The sequence below is a fragment of the Canis lupus genome, chromosome 22 (assembly GCF_003254725.2).
Source record: "Canis lupus dingo isolate Sandy chromosome 22, ASM325472v2, whole genome shotgun sequence".
NCBI classification, from domain to species: domain Eukaryota; kingdom Metazoa; phylum Chordata; class Mammalia; order Carnivora; family Canidae; genus Canis; species Canis lupus.
Window position 1 is genome coordinate 7309638 of NC_064264.1, and position 20240 is coordinate 7329877.

Consider the following 20240-nt stretch of genomic DNA (forward strand, 5'->3'; position numbering starts at 1 on the left):
AAGGAGGTGAAATGATGCACACCAATGGTCTAACATTTCCCAAAGCGCTATAAAAGGACAAACAAGAATCAGTGAAATGGAATATTGCTTTATGCTTTATTTTGGGAATTTTAGAATTTGTTTGGAAAACTACTTATTTTTTCCCCCAGAAGAACCCCTTGACCTAATTTAGAAGTTATAATGGAAAGGTCTTACTCACAGCACAGAGTACGGTTCAGAAATAGTGTGTTGTTTTGTTTGGGGCCTTTCCTTTTAAATGCTCAAGAAAAATTCAGGTCGATCTGATATATTTACATTGAAGTAAGCTGACATGTGGATTTCAATACTAATGGAGCAAAGAGTCAATATAAATATAACTGCACAAGCTCTGTCATGTGTACAATAATAATAAACTAAGCTCTTCTGAATGAAGCTGCTCTCTGGAAATACGTTAGCTTACCAACACCGAGAATGTTCCTAAAGCAAATCTCAATCAAAAGTAAAACTATTTCACATTTAAAGAAGCTCATCATGTCCAAGTCACATTAAGAGGCCTTCATGAAAGCGAAAACACATTTAGTAGTATGCCTTGAAAAACTCACAAAGAGTGAATTAGAGACCTTGGAGCTGCCTATGTGATTAAATGCCTCAGCTAATATCCATATTTTCCCCAAACATACAACTTACTGAACTGATGCTCTATAGGGCTCTTTAAGGAGCTAAATATGTAGAATAGTGCATTATCCTGAAACTTCAGAGGAATTCAGGAATTAAAATAAAAATCTGGTCTTTAACTTGTATGGCTTTAGTTGTTTTTTTTTTGTTGTTGATGTTTTGTTTCTTTTGGGTTTTTTTTTTTTTTTTCTTTAAATCACAGTACGGCCATTACTGAATTTCCTTCTATGTTTTCTGAATCCCTCTAGTAATGGGTGTAGTAGCCTCAGCACTAGTGGCAGTACCTAGCACTTTCTGTATACCAGGCCTTGTTTTCAGTGATTACATATGGTAACCCACTTAATTCTCACAACAGCCCTATTTGGTAGGCCCTGTTACACCACCTAGTTTACAAATGCACAAACTAAGCATAGAGTTTAAATAACTTGCTCAAGGTCATTCAGCCAATAAGTGAGTCTTTGCATTTATCCTCTGAAGACTGTGGTATTCTGAGTCTCACCTGGAGGTGAGTCTAATTATGTAGCCCAGTAGTTAGGATCCAAAATGCAGGGATGACTGTCAGAGCATGCATAGGAGCTGTTCCCGTGGGGGGCTAGATGATGCTGAATAACAATGATAACTGATGTCTCAGTGTTTTAGACTTTGCAAAGCACTTTCACCTGTACTTGTTCCTTTGCTCTTTACAATAAAATTATAAGTTGTTATTCATTTAAAAATTTATGGAATACCTGTTCTATGCCAGACACTCTTCTAGATTATGGAATACAGTAGTGAATGAGACAGCATCCTTGTTCTCATAGAACTTAAAAGAATTGCATAGTAATTATAATAGTAACAGCCACCATCACATGTGGAATGCATCAGAAACAACAGTACAGGCTGGTAGGGCAGCAAAATCTTGTCCTTTCTTGTTTCTGGAAGGCTTGTAAAAGCTCACATGAACTTCATGGCATGATCTGAAGTCTGCTTAAGCTCTGATTTCATCCACAGTAAAGCGATCTTAAAACATTTATAGATTATTTACTTTTTAGTTGCTATTCTATGACAAAGACTTCCCTCTTCTAGTTATATCTACATATATGTATAGATAAATTCTTTCCATGATGACTTCCAACAGAGATCTGAAGTCTATTACTACTTGGGAACTTTTCTGGGACTTAATTTTTTGCTAAAAAGGAGTATTTAGATATGGATTGTCTAACTCTGAGAACTTACATCTGGAAACTTAGCAACGGCTAGAAAACTCTCATTCAGGAAGGGGGATAAAAGCCCATATATTTTTTTTCTTTAGGAAAAGCAAGCCAGCATTCATTTTTAAAGCTCCTATAAGACGGGACATATTTAAAGTCTGCTGTTGAATTTCAGATGTTTGCCTATATCGAATGACATTGGAAAAACTCTTTATTTGAAATGTTTAAACATGGAGCAAAGGAAATTTAAAGATGAATGAGAATACCATCCACAGACTCTACAATCTTTCTTATTTTGACATTTGTCTCTTCTTAAAATTTCTGACTTCACTTTGACTTTTTTTCCAATCTATATCACAGAGTAGTTGTTATATCCAGAAAATTCAAATTCGTGTCATATCAAGTACATCCCTAATTTCAGGTGACATAAATTCTGTGGTGTCATAGTATGCCTAAAGTCATTTGAGCTATATCATGTTTGATGGTGGAGGTATTGTGTCCTAGAAATGAAAGTTGGGGATGTGGCTCACAGATCCTCATTCTGATGGGCAGTTTGTCACCTTGCTCACTGGAAATCACAGAGGGAATAAATGACAGGCTCAGGGTATTCCAGGATGGTTCCAATTTAAGCAATCTTCTGATGTTGTATTAGTGAGCTAATAAGACCAATGTGCCCCTGTCTGTAATATGTGTTAGATACCATCAGAGAGAGCCATAAAGGGTAGGCATTTACTTCATATATTTCTCACAAATATTTTAACTTCAGTTTTTAATATCTTTAACACCTGACAACCTGAAGTAGGCTACTCTGTCATAAGTTCTAAATTGTTTCTATGATATTGTCTGCCACAGAGTAGAATTTGTAGCAGACAATTCTATTTGAGGCTTAAAAATGTTGTATTTTAATTTCTGAAATACCAAGAGCTTATTTAAATGCTGAGGGCTGCACTATGTAGCATAGTCTAGTTGGATGATTTCCAAATAAATATTTCACATTTACTTTCATCAATAAAACACATATATATGCTTTTAAAAATTGAAAAATGCAGTAGGCTTATAATGAAAAACTATAGTTCTGGATTCCACCTCCAGAGTTATTGCCCAGATGAAAGCTTGTAATTCTTTTAACTCTTTCCGTGTTTATACTTTTGTTAGTGCCTTTAAAGGTCTAAATATGTTTGTAATATTGGCTAAATCAAGTGTGTTTGTGTGTTTATAACCACCATTTCCTGATTTATGAAATTTAGGTATTATCTGTCATAATATTGTGATTTATGCATTTGATCTTTGTCCACAGTTCCTGGCTCACAGTTCCCAAAACTCTTGGAATTTCCTGAGCAATAAGAGCAGTAGATTGTCTTTGGTTATAATATTTGATCTTTTCCTAAGTTTCTGAAATCTGCTTCAGATCCATGAAGGCAAAATGAGTATCTTGTTATTCTTAATAAGTCCCTTTCTACCACAATCAGATTTGTGTTAATGTGGTGAATTTTGGAAACACCTAGGAATGGAGGCTGGTTGCCAGGGGAACCAACCATAAATAGAAGATTGGAACTCTCATTTTTACCCCTTGATTTCCTGAGAGGGGGCAGAGACTGGAGGTTGAATCTATTGCCAAGGACTAATGATTTAATCACTCCTGCCTGTGTAATGAAGCCCTCATAAAAACCCAAAGAACAGGGTTCCAAGAGCTTCCTTGTTGGTGAATACATGGAGATTGGGGAGAGTACTGCTCTCAGCTTGGAATCTCCACACCAGTACTTTGCCTTCTCATCTCTTCCATCTGGCTGTTGCTGAGTTATATCCTCTTACAATAAACTGATAATCTAGTAAGTAAAATGTTTCACTGAATTCTGTGATAAGTTGTAGCAAACTAATCAAACCCAAAGAGGAGGCCTTAGGAACCTCTGATTTATAACCAATTGGTCAACAGTGCCGATAACAATCTGGACTTGTGACAGGTATCTGAAGTCTATGGAGGTGGTCGTGGGAACCTCGCGTCTGTGGGTCTGAAGCATAGGTAACGACCCAAGCTTGCAATTGTCATCTGAAGTGGGTCAGGGGAAGGCAGTCTTGTAGGATGGTTAGCCTGTAGAATCTGTTGCTATCTCCAGGTAGATGGTATCATAATTGAGTCCAATTATTAGACACTCTGCTGGTATCTGAAACTTGTTTGTTGGTGTGGGGAGAACCACCCTTCCCCACTTTGGAAATTGAGTCTTAAGATGCAAAAAGATCTGTTGACTTACTACCATGGTGGATAAGAATCTAGCTTATTTGTACCATTACCTCCCTATTCTCAATATACTCCCTTTTTTTAGTTCTCTTATTACCTATATACTTTAAAATAATATACTTATTTCTATATTTCTGTCTCATTAATTTTAGACAGTATCTAATGATTTCTTACATAGTAAGATGAGAATATTGCCTCTCCATAACTTCTTTTCCCTTTAATACCTTCTAGTTTCTCTCATTTGTGCCGTTAATTCTACATTTATATTCTATTTTAACCATATTAAGATTTTAGTGTTTTGTCCGTAGGTTGATTCTAAAGCTTGTAAAACAATAAAAAATTATTATGAATATGTAAATATCACTCAACTGCTGATCTAAATAGTATACTATGATTACATTGCCTTATATTTTATAGCTTTTTGTTTTCCTACAGTTTCTAATTGCTTTTGTTTTTCTTTGTATAATCTGCCTTTATGTTATCATTAAGTGCTTTCAGCTTCTCTGAAGGTGGAATGAAATCCTTGGTGTTTCCCCTTTTCCTGGATACCTTCCTTTGACCTATGGTGGAGCAGTTGCTACCTGGGCATCTTATTGGGCACTGATCTTTCCTGGATCTATGCCTTCCTCTTACTCACTTTAAACCTATATGCTGCTGAAGCCTTCCTAGAATGCTTCCTCAAAAGGGCATGTAGGAGGTAAATATTCTGAATTTCTACATGTCTGAAAATGACTTAGTAATGTTTTGATTAGATAAAGAATTATATGTTAAATAGGTTTTTTTTTAGGAACTTGAGCAACATTGCTCTATTTTTCAGCAACCTTAGTATCCATTTAGTACTAGTGATAAGAAATTTGATTCTTGTCCTTTGAAAGTTACTTTTCCTACCTCCATTTTTAGACACTTGTATTTAGGATCTCTAACTAGTATGGAATTGGTTATAGTTCTTTCCTTGACATGCCTTCTTGATGGGCGCTTTCATTCTGAAAACTTGTGACGTTTAGTTGTGAGAGTTTCTTTTAAATTATTTAATTATTTTCTCTCCTATATTTTTCTTCCTTGAAAATCTCTTTGGAATTCTTAGTAGTTGGGGCTTCTAGTTAGATTTTTATATGTCTTTTTTTCTCTCATGTTTTCCATTTCTCATTTTTAAAAATGGTAGGCTTATTCAAAATGATTTTCTTACTTTATGGTGATTTTTAAAAATTTTTGGCTATTATACTTTAACTTTCTAGTACTCTTCCTTATCTGTTGTTCCTTATTTTTTGAAGAGTCTTGTTCTTGCTTTTTAGAGATTTTAAAGTTCTATTCCCCAAATTATTCAGGTTTCCTCAAAAGTCATTTTGTTTGTATATGTGTTTGTTGTATATATTTTCTTTCATCTTTCCAACTTTTTTTCAAATGTCTGTCAATAGTCATTATCCAGCTGTATTTAAGAATGAAAATTTGGGAAGTCCATGTCCTGAGAGATTATAGTCTAGCATCCTGTTTTTTTTTTAAGACTGTTTATTGGAAATCTGATTATTTCTCTGTATTATTTTTCTGCAGTACTCTCCAACTTTCTGGATTATTTTGATCATCCTGTCTTCCTACATGTGTCTAGGTTATTACTTTATTAGTTCTCTGTTTGATTTCATCATCTAGAATTTTGATGAATTGTTTTACCCATTCCTATTGTTTTGGGTTTTTCAGATTTATGGTCATCTGGCGGCTTGACTTTAATATTAGTAGGAACCTAGGAAGGCATGGGATGAATTGCATGATCGGTTTGTCATCTTGAGCTGGAAACCTCTAGAACCAGTATAAATTTCATTATTTATAAAGTTGCTTGAGAAATTAAAATGTAAAGTAATTTGGTACTACCTCACCACAGGAATCTATAAGTTTTCTTTTATTTATTTGTTTCCTGAGAGAATCAGTATTATATCACTGACTTTTGGAGAGGATGGTTTTAGATATTGACTTTATTATTTACTTCTCTAATGGTATCCTGTGTCTTCTTGGATATAGTTGTTATGGCTATTACTGATGATGTTACTAATAAATTACTCTTGTTTAGCCCATCTCTTAAAATTGTTTATGTGTAGTTTTAAATCCAGTCTAGACTGTATTTCACAAAAGGGAGCATAAATTCATTTATTGATATAAATACAAGGAGCACAGACTTCCTGTGAATCCAAACATAAATGTGTGGTCTGATACAATAGATATTTTTTTAATTAAAAAAAAAACCTTTTCACTTTGAAATAATTTTAGTTTTACCAAAGAATTAGAAAGATAATACAGAGAGTTTCTGTATGTTCTTCATACAGATCCTCCTAATGGTACCTATGCCATGATTACCTAACTTTGGTACTAAGGAATTAACATTGGTACTGTACAATTGATTATACTACATACTTTATTTTTTTAAGATTTACTTATTTATTTGAGAGAGAGAGCACAAGTAAGGGGAGGGGAAAAGGAGAGGGGCCAAGCAAACTCCCTACTGACCAGGAAGCTTGACCTGGGATTCAATCTCATGACCCTGAGATCATGACCTGAACTGAAATCAAGAGTGGAACACTTAATGGACTGAGCTACCCAGGTGCTTCTATACTCCATACTTTATCTGGACTTCACTAGTTTTTCATTCCTGTCCTTTTTTCTGTTCCAGGATCACATCTAAGCTACCACAGGGATCATGTCCCCATAGTTTCTTCCGATCTGTGACAATTGTACAATTTTCCCCTATCTTTCATGACTTTGACAGTTTTGAAGAGTACTAGACAGATACTTTGTAGAATTTTCCTCATTTTCTTTCCCTGATGTGTTATCATGATTAAACTAGGGTTTTGAATTCTAGGGAACAATACCACAGAGATGAAATATCCTTCTCATTATATCAAAAGCACATGATATCAACATGAGTTTGATGTATGAACCTTGATCGCTTTTTTGAGGTAATATCTAACTGATTCCTTCACAGTTACTATTTTCTTTTTCAATATTATATTCATTTAGAGCAAGTCACTAAGTCTAGCATACAGTCAAGTGGAATAAAATTAAGTTCCATCTCCTGGATAGAAGAGTATCAAAGTATTTTGGACATATATTAAAACTATGCCAGTAGTTTTAATATTTTATGGGGGCTTCTTAGAAGCTATTTATCATGTTATTTAAGTTTATACTCACTGATTTTAGTCCTCATTATTAAATCTTGTCTGTAGAAATTACTACTGCATTCTGATTATTTTATGTTTCCCTCCTTCCTTCTACATTTGTTTTTTTTTTAATTCTGTAGAAGATTTGTCTCCTTTTTCCCATTTGTTTGTTTATTCAGTTGTTTTTTATATTATCATGGACTCATGGATATTTATTTTAGTTTTGGGTTACATAGTCTGAGGTTATCATTATTTTGTTTCTGAAATTGGCCATTGGGAGCTCTTTCAAGTTGGCTCCTCTTCCTTTTGACGTGCTGAATAATAGTTTTTATTAGTATGGTTATTTTTAACATTTACATGCTTCCTGGCATTATAACATGCTCCAAGCTTATCTATAATAGATATTTAGAGTAAGCAACAGAATGGACATATCAATATTCTTGTAATATTTATTTAATGTTAAACGAGTATGTTTGGCGCAATGGAGAACAATTAAGTTGAAGAAGTAATTTCTGCCTTCAAGGATTCTATTTTCAGAGATAAAATAAACTAATGAAAGGTAATGAAAAAATAAAGGAGAACAATATTAAATCAGCAAGGGCTAGAGAAGCTTACAGAAAAGAAAAAATAACATTTAGCTAAATATGTCAATAAAAACACTAGGGAGAGATGCGTATAGTTTAGTCAAGTGAAATGGAAAGGAAAAGACATTAAGTTCAGGAATTGTTATTATATATTATATGTGTGAGAAGGAGTGAGAGACAAAATCAACTTAGATGAAATGGATAAATTTCTTGTTTAGTAAGATAAAATCTAGTAACATTGATATAAGAAGAACTAGAAAGCAAGCATAGCTCTATATTTGTTAAGTAAAGTGAATTTATAATTAAAAGTCTGCTCACAAAGAAAAATTCAGATCCAGATGGTGTCACTAGTGAATTCCTTCAAATATTTAAAATGAAATAATACAAATGTGAAGCAAATACAGAAAATAGAGTTAGAGACAACACTTCTCAAATCATTTCCCATGACCTGCATAGCTTAAATACTAAGTCCTGATAAGAAATACTGTAAAAGAAAATTACACATTGAGATACCTCATGACTAGAGATACAAAAATATTTGACCTATAATTTAGGAATAGAATGCAGTCATATATTTTTAAAATGATATATCAGGACCAAAATGAATTTATTCCAAGTATGCATTAACATTAAAAAAATCGGTCCACATAGAGGATAAAAATCATATGATTATGTCAATAGATCCAGAAACAGCATTTGACAAAACTCAGCACCAAATCATAGTAAAAACTCTCAGTAAAACTACAAATAAAAAGGATCTTCCATAATCTGATAAAGGATGTCTATGAAAAATTTGCAATTAACAATGTTGAAACAATGAATGCTTTCCTCCTGAATCAGGAAGAATGTATGGGTGTCTGCTCTCACTAATTCTATTTCACACTGTACTGGATGGAGTCCTAGCCAGTGCAGTAGAATCAACAGTAAAAGAAATTTTTGAAGCTCACAGATTGGAGAGGAAGAAGTAATTAAACTGTATCTTTTTGCAAGTAGCATGATTATGTATCTAGGAAATGCTAAGGAACCCAGGAAAACCTATTTGAACTTAGCAAAAATGTATGGAATTTAGCAAGGCTTCAGGATACAAAGTCAATGTAAAATATCAATTCTATTTCTATACACCAAGAAGTGGAAAGTGGAATTTAACACAATGTCAATTATAATAGCATCAGAATTACATAATAGTAATATATTTAAATAAATAAGTACAGGACCTATACACTGAAAATTAGAAAACATTTCTGATAAAAATTAAGGAAGATGTAAATAGCAGAGAGATATATATCAGGTTCTAGAATGGAAGACTCAGCATTCTTAAACTGTTTTTACCCCAAAATAATGTACAGATGTAACATAATCCCAAAAGGTTTTGTTGTTGTTCTTGTTTTTTGGTAGAAAATGACAAGTTCTAAAATTTATATGGAAAAGACTTTAAAGAATCAAAACATTTTTTCCTTTTTTTTTTCTGAGTCACACATTTTTTTTAGAAAAGAATGGCAATGTTGGGGGACTCTCACTCCCTGATTTTTTTTTCACTCCCTGATTATAAGACTTATATAAAGCATCAATAATTAAGAAAATATGGCATTAGATAAGGTTAGACAAGTGGATCAGTGGAACAGAATCAACTGTCAGGAATGAAGCAATTATACAGTTAATTGACTTTCAACAAAGCCACCAAACCAATTTAGTGGAATAAGGGAAAGACTTATCAACAAATGGTGTTGGAGCAATTTATTAACTGTAGTGAGACACAATGAAACTTAGTACTTTCCTCACATAGAAATTAATTCAGGATATATCATAGACTTTTACATAAAAACAAAAACTATAAAGCTTCTAGAAAAAAAATGTAGGAGTATGTTTTAGAAAGATGGCAACTATATCTTAGGATACCAAAAGCACTAACACTGTAGAAAATAGTAAAGTGGACTTCACCAAAGTGAAGCTCATGAACAAACATTGTTCATAGAGAAGCCACAGACTGGAAAAATAATTTACAATACGTATATATGACAAAGGAATTGAATCCAGACTATAAAAAGAAACTTGCAACTTAATTTAAAAAGAGAAACAGCATTCTTCCCCTAAAGGGCAAATGACTTGAACAAAACCTTCACGGAAGATATTACAACACACAAAACACATTTGAAGATGCAATAATGGCATTATTAGTCATAAAGGAAATGGAAATTTAAGTACTACTTTATGCCCACTAGAATAGATAAAAATAAAAGCACTGATGACACCAAATGCTAGTGAGGACATGGGAATGCAGACACTCTCGTACGGTGCTGGTGAGGGGTAAAATAATACAGGCATTTTTGGAAAACCAGTGATTCCTTTGAAACTTAAACATGAACCTGCCTTATGCCTGGGAGATCTCACGCCTCATTATTTGCATGAGAAAATGAAAAGATGTATCCACAAAAAGCCTTGAATAAGAATGTTCATAATAGCTTTGTGTATAATGGCCAAAACTGGATCAACCTGAAATGTCCATCCATAGAAGAATGGATTGAACAAATTATGGTGTTTTCATGCAATGGAATACTACACATTTATACACTGGAGCGATTCTTATGGATTAGCTAATAGATTTAAAAACAAGAATAAATCATAATCATTATGTTAAGCAAAGGAAGCTGGACGAAAAAGAATATATACTATATGATCCTACATGCATGTAGTTCACATATAGACCGAACTATCTATAGTGACACAAATCAGAACTACTCTTTTGGGAGGACTTAACTGGAAAAGAACTTTCTAGGGTGATGGAATTGGTCTTTATCTTAACTGGCATGTAGGTTACTTGGGAGTGTATCTTTGACAAAACTCACTGAACTATATACTGAAGATCTGTGCCTTTTAGTGTATGTAAATATATATCCCAGTTGGAAAAAAAAATAAAGACCTAGTCTTTGAAATTTGGAAGTTCGGAACTGATCTTTGGGGAAAGATTAATCAAACCTTGGGTTTTTAGTATTCATAAACATAGGAAGGAATGTCACATTCCTCAAACTCCAAGTACCTCAAAGCAGAGTTCATTATTGCTTTTCACTTCTCAGGCAGGCAGACACATGCCAGGCCCCCTCTTCAATGTCCGCATTTTATCAGCATTCTTACAATTTACCCCAGGCCCAGGCTCAAAATATTCTTATAAGGTTTGACTACTTCTCTTTTATTATGAACTCCATCTAATTGATGGAATTTCTTCTATTCCCTGCTTTTTTCCTCCTGTCTAGCACTTCCTCAGTATTTTCATTGCTTCCTCTCTAGTTCACTCTTAGAGGTAGTCCTGCCCTTATCCCCCCTTATTCTGAACACTGATGCCACATTCATCTTTAGGAACACACAGTCCACGTCAACCTCCATCTGATACAAAACCCTGCCAATAGCTCTGTGCCACGCTAGAAAATTTCAGGTTTGCCACTCTGAAGTTCGGACTCTGGTCTTATTCTCCAACTCCATAAAATCTCTACTCCAGTCTCCAAACATGCGTGATTTGCCTCATGTCTTCTTCTTTGCTCAGCATTGATGGGATATACATATCCTCTTACAATCTTACAATTTTCATATTTACTTGTACTTTTTTTTGAAGGTACCTGTAACTATAGACAAGAAGTTAGTTGGGGTATTGCTTCATTGTTTTTTTTTGGCGGGGGGGAAGATTGGTTGTTTCGTGGGCTTTGGGGGCAGTGTGTAGTTACATAAAGACACTGCTGCTGAAGCTTTATCCCTTACTCATTAGTTTACTTAACAAATGTCTATTGAGTACCTGCCATATATCAGACATAATACTGGGAGCTATAAATTTGGTGGCAAGCATGATAGATGTGGTCCTTTCCTTGACAGATATTGATGGATCTGATTATAGAGGAATTTAAAAAGTAGTTATAACTCAGTGTGGTAAGTACTAGAGAGGGGGAGGAGTCTCATATTAGTTATGTATTGTTGTTATCAGGTTCTCCTGAAACTTAGCAAGTTCCTCAGAGAAACAGAACTGATAGTATGAGTGTGTGTGTGTGAGAGAGAGAGATGTATATGCTTATATGTATACATGTATACACATACATATGCACATATACATCTATAGTTCCATTTATCGAGAGAGAAAGAGAGATTACAAGGACTTAGCTCATGCTATTATGGAAGCTGGCAGGTCCAAAATCTGAAGAGCAGCCCAGCAGGCTGGAGGTCTAGCAAAGAGTTATGTTTCAACTCAAGTCCAAAGGCAGTCTACGGTCAGAATTCCCTCTTTCTTGGGATACCTCAGTCTATTTTCTTTTAAGGTCTTCAAATGATTGGAGAGTAATCTTCAACTATGGAGGGTAATCTGCTTTATTCAACATCTACTGATTTAAACATTAATTTAATCTCAAAAATACCTTCATAGCAACATCCAAATGGATATTTGACTAAACATCTGGATACTGTGGCCTACCTAGGTTGACACATAATATTAACCATCATGATTGGAAATCTGGGCATGGCTTACAGGAGTCCCCTAGCTCAGGATTTTTTACAAATCTTCAGTCCAGGTATTGGGTGAGACTCACAGTCATCCCAGCTGGGTCAGGATATACAGCCACCCTGCTCAACTGGAAGAAGATTGATTTCCGAACTCACTCAGTGGTTGGCAGGATTCAGTTCCTCCCATGTTGGACTGAAGGCCTTAGGCTGGAAATTTCCCCCAGTTCCTTGCCAGATGGGCCACCCCATTGGGCAATTCACAATTAAACAGTAACTATCATCAGTGTCATAGGACAAGAGAGATGTCAGTTCCCATCAGTTTTGCCATATTCTATTCATTAGAAGTCAGTAAATGTAGCCCACACTCAAGGTGAGGAAGAAGAAGGGATTACACAAGGGTGTGGTACTTGTATAGACTCAAACAAGAGAATCAATGGAAGATCCTTTCCAGCTTAAAATATTTTAACTCTACAGTGAGAATCTAGAAGATGTATGAAATATTGTTGAGGCCTAGGAAGATTCAATGAAGATGGTGAGGCTTCTAGTATGCTGCGAAGGTGGCTTGATACGCAGAAGAGGGGAAGGCACAGCAGTGGTTCTTAAGAAGTCATATACATCTGAGTCACCTGGGGAGCATTTTTTTACATGCCTATGGTGACACCTTTCCTCCACTGATTCCAATTCAGGTGATTGTCATACACCTCTAGTTGAGATTCACTGTAATACAATGAACAAGCCATTTCTATTTGATTCCAAGGTTCAGATCAGAAAGAGTCTGTTTTAACGTGAGAAGAGATGGTGAGAACACTGTTCTTAATGAGGAATTTAGATCCGATCCTTGAGAAGATAGGGAGCCATTATGTAGGTTCTTCGGTGGTGAATATACATAATTAGGATTGCATTTTCTTTCACTTATGTAGTCATTCATTTATTTTCCTTCCAAATATTGGTTTATCACCACCATAGACCAGTCAGAGAAGATGACCGATCTCTGGACTATTTTCAGGATGAGCCACAAGAAGGAAAACCAGCTAGAAGCTTACTGGAGTACATAATGTCATAAGTTGGATGAGTGGGGAGAAGCATTGGTAGGATTTCCTAACTCAGTGGAAGGAATAAAGAATGGTGAGAAGGGAACGATGCTACCAGAGGTTTTGCAGATTCGTTCCCCTTTGCAGCCCTCCCTGGGCCTCCTTGTGCAGCCCTCCCATCACAACAGGGAGGATGTGAGAGATTTCAAGCCACTGTATGCTTTTAGCTCTTCTGTTTAGTACGATACTGTATATATCTGGCAAGGACGAAATAGCATGGCTCAGTAAGCCCTTGAAAAGAGATTTCAGAGGGACCATGGTTTAAATCTATAAATGATGAGATTCCTGCTAAGCTTCTTTTGAATTAAAGTCCAGAATATGGGGGGACATAGGGATGTTCATGAAAAGAAGACAACATTTCTAAACGAATGATGCAAAATCAAATAAAGTCTTTGTTTTCACTGCTTCGAGAGAACCAAAGTCACAATTGTTCTGTGGCTCTGTGCTTAATAACAATATAGTACATCTTTTCATTATACTTCCCAGAATAAAAGGGTGTATAGTTTCTCTGCACAGTGACAGACATGTTTTCTTGAACAATAGCCTGTAAAGGTCACATTGGAGATTTGAGTCACAAGCCCTGTGATTTAAATTTGAAGCTAAGTTTAAAACTAGTGTATCTAGAGCTTGCCAAGTTCCATTAAAAGCCATGGTGTCATTTTGGATTACAGTTGAATAAAACAGGATTCAGTGAGATACTGTATCTTTCTTAGCAGCAACACATAGATTTTCTTCTTTGTATCATTCCCTCGCTGTGTTGTTATGGTAGATATCTACTTTCACACCAAATCCTGGGAAATAAAGTCGAATTTCATGGACCTGTTTTTTTTTTTTTCCTAAAGTAGTTCATTTTCTAGCTTTTCCATTATCTTCAGAGGGTTTCTATAAAAGCCTAATCATTTGTGCGTGTTTAGTTATGGTTGATCTTGAATGCTACCTTTTCCACTGCAGCCTTCTTGATTCCCTTCATCCCCTACAGAGAGGATCCCAACTCACTAAAGCTTTGGAGCACTTCTTGCTGACATCATCATGGTCTGCTATACACTAATAATATTCCAAGTCCTTAACATTTAATGGGTTCTTACTGTGCGCCACTCAACCTGCTAAACCCTTTATATAGGTTATCTTAGTTAATGGTCACAAAAACCTGCATGGGAAGTATATAATTTCTGCATTTTGTGGATGAGAAAGCTGAGGGTAAAGAGTTAAAATCCTTGCCCCAGGCCATATCACTGGTAAGTGATGAAACAGGAGCACCCTTAGGAACCAGACCCCATTGTTTCAAGCACTTATTAGTATGCCCTTCTTATAATTTTGACATCCTACTTATATCCTCTTCCAAGAAAGTTAACACACTTGAGGGAGGACTACCTTGCTTATTTCCGTATTCCTAGAGTTTTCTGACTTATTGATTGACTTATAAATAAATGAGCAGCCAATAGTGGCTGAGTGAGTACTTGAAAATTGCCATTTGGATTTTATGGGAAACAGGGTCTACATGTTTAGGCATAGAACCTAAAACTTTGCTTCTGAGTGATAGGAAGAAAACAGAATGCTACTCTATGAGGTTTTACGAGTTTCTATTTATTTTTATCCCTGTCATTTAGGTTAGATCCTATGGTCCAAATATTTTTTCCCCTGTTCTTTGTCAAACTCTTCTTCCTTCTTTTATGCAAAGATAAACTGGCTCTGTTCGGCTCCGTTTCTTTTTTCCCCCATGTAATAATCCCAGGCTCCAGCCCTACAGAACTCTGAAAATGCTATCAATCGTTTTCCCCTGTTTCTTTATTCATGACTCCAGCTTTTGTTGCCAAAAATAAAATAAATTTTTTTTTACAGTTACACATGACCTTCTTGCTCATCATTCTCCAGCTTTTCTGAGGAGCTTCCCAAATGCAATGTGGATAGGAACTAAGAGTCCCAATACTCAGAAATCAGTGGCATTAAAAGCTGGACCTTTGAGGGAGATTTTGAAGTGGTTAATTGGTGGGCAGTGACCCTGAGACACCCTGTAAGGGGGGGGAGGCCGTGTTGGCACTGGAGCATCTGGGAAATGTGTACCTAGCTGACTAACAGTGAGCATGGAAACCTAGATGGTGCCCTGTGAGCCTCGCCCCATTACCTTCAGATGGACGTGGCCACAAGGAGATACAACAGTAGCTCTCAGGTGCCACAGAAAGTGTGGCTTCCAGCTCCAACCATAACAGGAGCACCCTTAGGGAAAAGCAGAATCCTCTTTCACTGACTCAGGGCAGTAACAGTGGGTTAGGCTGAGGCACCAGAGAAGGAGGCTTCTCTCCTTGACATAACACAGCACACCAGCCTGCATAACCATCTCAACAAGGGGCCTACGGAGTTTCCAGCGAGCCTCCTGCCTTTGCAGAAAGAGTAGAGATGAGCGACAAACCGCCCCTGCCTAGCACCAGGGGTCTGTATTTCTGTGACTGAATTAAGATATTACTATATATAAAACTAAAGCAAATCAGGAAAGAAAACATCTGAATTTAATGATACTTGAATTAATTTAAGAAATTGCAGCATTGTCTGTTCTCCTGTCTTTAGAAACATTTCTTTAGAAATGTTTTTTCTAAATCACATAGGCCACAGAGTGAAGTGAGGGAAAGAGTCAGCCCTGAAGCCTTCGGGCTATGACAGACCCGGGTTCTAAGCCTGACCTCAGGAGTCTGTACTTGAGTTTTCTCACCTGTGAAATGGAGCCAGGACACTCCAATTGCAGCCCTGTGGTTCAGATTAAAAAGCCTGTATGTATATATATATACACACACACACACAGCCCCTTGCACAGCCTCTTGCTGTGCTAACAGGCACTCGGTGAATCCAGCATCGCTGCCTCTGTGCTCATTCTCCACGCACAGGTCTTCAGTCCCACCCTGCTTAGATGATGGGAAAAGTAGAGTTAGTAAAATACTCTTTTATTCTTCAAAGGCTTTTAGATACAGGCCTGAGAGAATACTGTCCCACCCTGCCATTTATGAATAAGATTTTGAGAGTATAAGGTAGCAGAAACTAATGCCATTATATTAATAATAGCAGTAGGTACTACTAGAGACCCCATGATGGCTGAGACTGGCAGTAATGGTACTTGGATACTTCCTAATAGTGTGCTTTCCTTTCCTTCCAGAAGCGTCTGGCATGTCAGAGCCACACTGTCTTCCTCGGGACTCCCTTTGTGAACAGCTTCGATTTAAAAGACTTTTGTGAATATATTGTTTCAACCAGATCCTCCAGAGACCATACTTGTCTTCTGATCTGCTGGAGGTCTTAAGGTTCGTGTTACTTTTTAAAATTTCTCTTAGTGACGATATTATTAATTTTGAGAGGTATTTTTAAAGTAGATAATAGTCCTATTTCTGGAATAGTTTTTGCATAGATTATAAGCCTTTTATTTCATTGGTAGCTAGATATGCTACTTCTCATACTTACTACTGTATACCCTGTAGGATGTTACAAGGATATTAAAAATGAAATAACCCCCACATTGGCTTAAGACACACTTTATTTTTGTGTTCATAAATTCTAACTGAATATTCAGTAAATTTATATTGAGTGTCTAGAATATATATCAGATTTTGTTAAGTATTATCAATTAGATGCCTGTGGATAAATTATATTTTGAAACATTAAAAAAATCAAAACTGCATTTGTCAATATCAACTAGTATTATTACTATGACAGCTTTTAAATGAGAAAGCCTCAGTGGCCAGAATGTTTTCATTTCTTTCTACCAAGGGGTACTCACCCTATGATTTATAATGATAGAACAGGGTTGTTGTTGTTGCTGTTTAATATGTGTATATTAACAGCTTGAAAAATTGCTAACAATATTGTTTCTTACTCAATAAAAAAGCATGCTAGCACAGCAAGCATCTTATTCTGGAAGTACATGTTTTGCCATTGAGATAGTACCAAGCTAAACACTTTTATTTTGGAAGTACAAAGGTCTTCCCGACAAAGACCTATCTAAAGGCTGAATTCAATCCATGCATCTTTCATCGATGGAAAATAAACGGGGGAGAGGGTAAAGCTCAGTACATTGAGTGGACGAAAACTAAATGAAGAGCAAGGGAGAAGGAACATCGTACTTTCCCTAGAATGACATGGCTTTTTCCACAGGCGTTTATTTCATTTGGTTGGACTTTTATTCTGTCCACAGTGACAAATGTTTTCTCCCCTAATGGCCCTTTTCTGTGGGTTTTCTTTTTATTTCTTTTATTTCTACTGAGAAATCAAAGTGGATTTCACTGCAGTGCTGGGCTAGATTCCAGTTTTCCCACTGCACCCTTCATTGTCGGGCCTCATGATTCACTCACTTTGAAGGGTGAGGCGCACAGGATGTACTGGGGGAGAGGGTGGTTGGGAAGTTGTGCCTCCACCTTCATCTCTCCAGTCTGTCAATTTGGTAGCAAATTGTAGCGTGTAGTAACCTAATAAGTGTATCCATAGAAACAGAAGCACTAGAAAGGACTTCAGAAGTTACCTAAATGTTCTTCCCTCCTCTATAAGCCAGATCCCACTTGAACTGCCCGAAATCAATGAGAACCTGTTTGTCTTCAAACCCTTCCTACCTGGGTATCCACTTTCCTTTTGAAACCTGATATAGATTCTCCTTTCTTAGAAACCTTGTTGCCAAGAAAGCCAAAGTAATTCCTGACCTCCCTGCATGACAATGCATCCTTCTCTCATGAAGATAGAGAATTTTCTGGTCAGAGCTGCCCACCCCCCTCCTCAATCCTGTATCATTATCATAGACTCACTTCTCAAGTCACCTTTTTTGTCTTCCAGGGAAGTGAACCTATTTTGTTGGACTTTTTTCTATGAAATTGTATAATCCAAATATTTACTTACCCTCACAAGTTCTTTTCTGAATCTCTAAAGATCTCTACAGTCCACTTAGGTTTAGGAGTCCAGACCGATTGAAGGAGCATTAAAAATCATCAGGGTTTCTCAGTGGGGGCCCATTATTGACATTTCGAGGGGTGCAGTTATTTTTGATGCAAGATTGCCCTGTGGATTTTAGAATGGGCAATAGCCCTGGTTTCCAAGAACCAAAGACAAGTAGCTCCCTCATCCCCAGTCATTGTGGTAGATAACCAGAGTCAGACCTCCTTCACATCTGCCTGCAGAGGACCAGGGAAGACCTTGGAACTGAGGATGCTGAAACTTAGCAAGAGTTGAGCGAAGGGTACCGGGCTGGGCCGGGACTCCAGTTTTTAATACTGTGTACCATTCTCTTCCCACTCGATCGTACTTCTACTCTGGGCTCACATGTATTTCTCAGCTTTCCAGGAACATAGTAACATGCATATATGAATACTCTTTTGGAGAATCAGAATTTCTGGTTTGGTGTTTAAAGGAAATCACGGTTGTTTGATATGGGAACATTGGTGATGGGAAAGATAGTATCAGAGCTCAGTGCAGGAAAACAGCAAAGAGAGGACAGCTCTAAGAATTTAGGGGAAAGAGAGGAACTAGACCCCAAAGAAAATAGTGGGGTTGATGTTGCAAATGTATTAGCTCAGTCACCCGGGGGAGAAAGAGAGAGAGAGAGAGAAAAGCTGACATCTGAGGGAAGATTGAAAAGGATAAGTAACAAAGGAATCATTTCTTCACTTGCTTTTCACCGTCCACCCTAGTTCCAGCTCCCTACTCCATGTCACGGCCTTCCTCAGAAATTCGAGGATCAGTTTTGGGGAACTTAAAGGGCTCTTGATTGCAGCTGAAACTCTCCCTCCCTTCAATCCAATATCCCTTGGCTCACCCACCCTCCATCAACGTTTCTCCCTTCTCGAACCTCCCTTAATGATGGCTCCGACTTCATGCTTCAAGCAGAGAATGGGAAAACGACTTGATGACTTTTATCTTTCTGGATCCCTCCAAGGTCCCAAGGAGAGTTGTAAATTAAAAGAATGTAAAAACAATTGAGCTTCAGGAAATTTCTCCCACAGAAGGTCTGTTAAGGCTGTGATTTCTTGGGGCCCCTGGGTGGCTCAGTTGGCCAAGCATCTGACTCTTGATTTCAGCTCAGGTCATGAACTCAGGGTGGTAAGATCGAGCCCCTCATCGGGCTCTGTGTTCGGCAGAGTCTGCTTGAGATTCTCTCTCTCCCTCTCCCTTTGCCCCTCCCCCCATTCACTCGCTCTCGCGCTCTCTCTAAAATAAATAAAATCTTAAAATAAAGAAAGCACATCCTAGAAATATATTGTAATATGTAATATGTAGAGCTCTCTTTCTCAAATTTTCTTTTAAAAGGCTCTGATTTCTTGAGACATTTACCGTAATAGAGGGACATTTCCATAGAAAAATAAATTCTCATTCACTACGATTTTTTTTAATTTAGCATAAGAAATCATTGAATTCCCTACTACAGAGGTTACTTATTAACGAAATGAGAATTCATCACTTACAGATATAATTCTAAGTAGGAGTATCTGGGTTGTTATAATAGATGATACTTAATAAATATCTGCCTTAGCTTCTATAAAATACACGTGGGAAGTGTAGAGTTGAAAATAGGGACTGGACAAGAGGACTCTGTTTTCTAGTAAAATGAAGAATCCCACATGAGAAGATTAAAATACCTAAAGAGGCTTACATGCATGAAGAGAGAAATAATAACAGCAAAGGCTTCCCTCATTTAACTATTGAAAGCTTTATGACTGAGTTCCTCAGTCAGATTTTTTTAAACATGGTGATTTTCCTGTTCTGTCGTCTTTGTGCATGAGACACCAAGTCATATTTGACTTCTCAGAGTTTCTCATTTCCTGAAATGCACTACTAGCTCTATAAACATGGAAGAATAAATATTAGCTTTATGAGACCATGTTCCTCTACTAGCTAAAAAATAG

The 20240-nt window shown here is 36.7% G+C and overlaps 1 protein-coding gene across 9 annotated transcripts in view; it reads left to right on the top strand.

Annotated features, from left to right (window-relative positions):
- The window catches only part of ENOX1 (ecto-NOX disulfide-thiol exchanger 1), a 551124-nt gene that overhangs the window by 258906 nt on the left and 271978 nt on the right, over positions 1-20240 (top strand). For 8 of the 9 annotated variants that reach the window (XM_025478196.3, XM_025478197.3, XM_035704332.2 and 5 more), the window contains one exon: positions 16517-16661. The gene's annotated coding sequence lies outside the window, so the exon portion shown is untranslated. Of the gene's footprint in view, positions 1-3397; positions 3674-16516; positions 16662-20240 lie in introns of those variants that run through there. The other variant, XM_025478200.3, reaches the window with a different exon arrangement.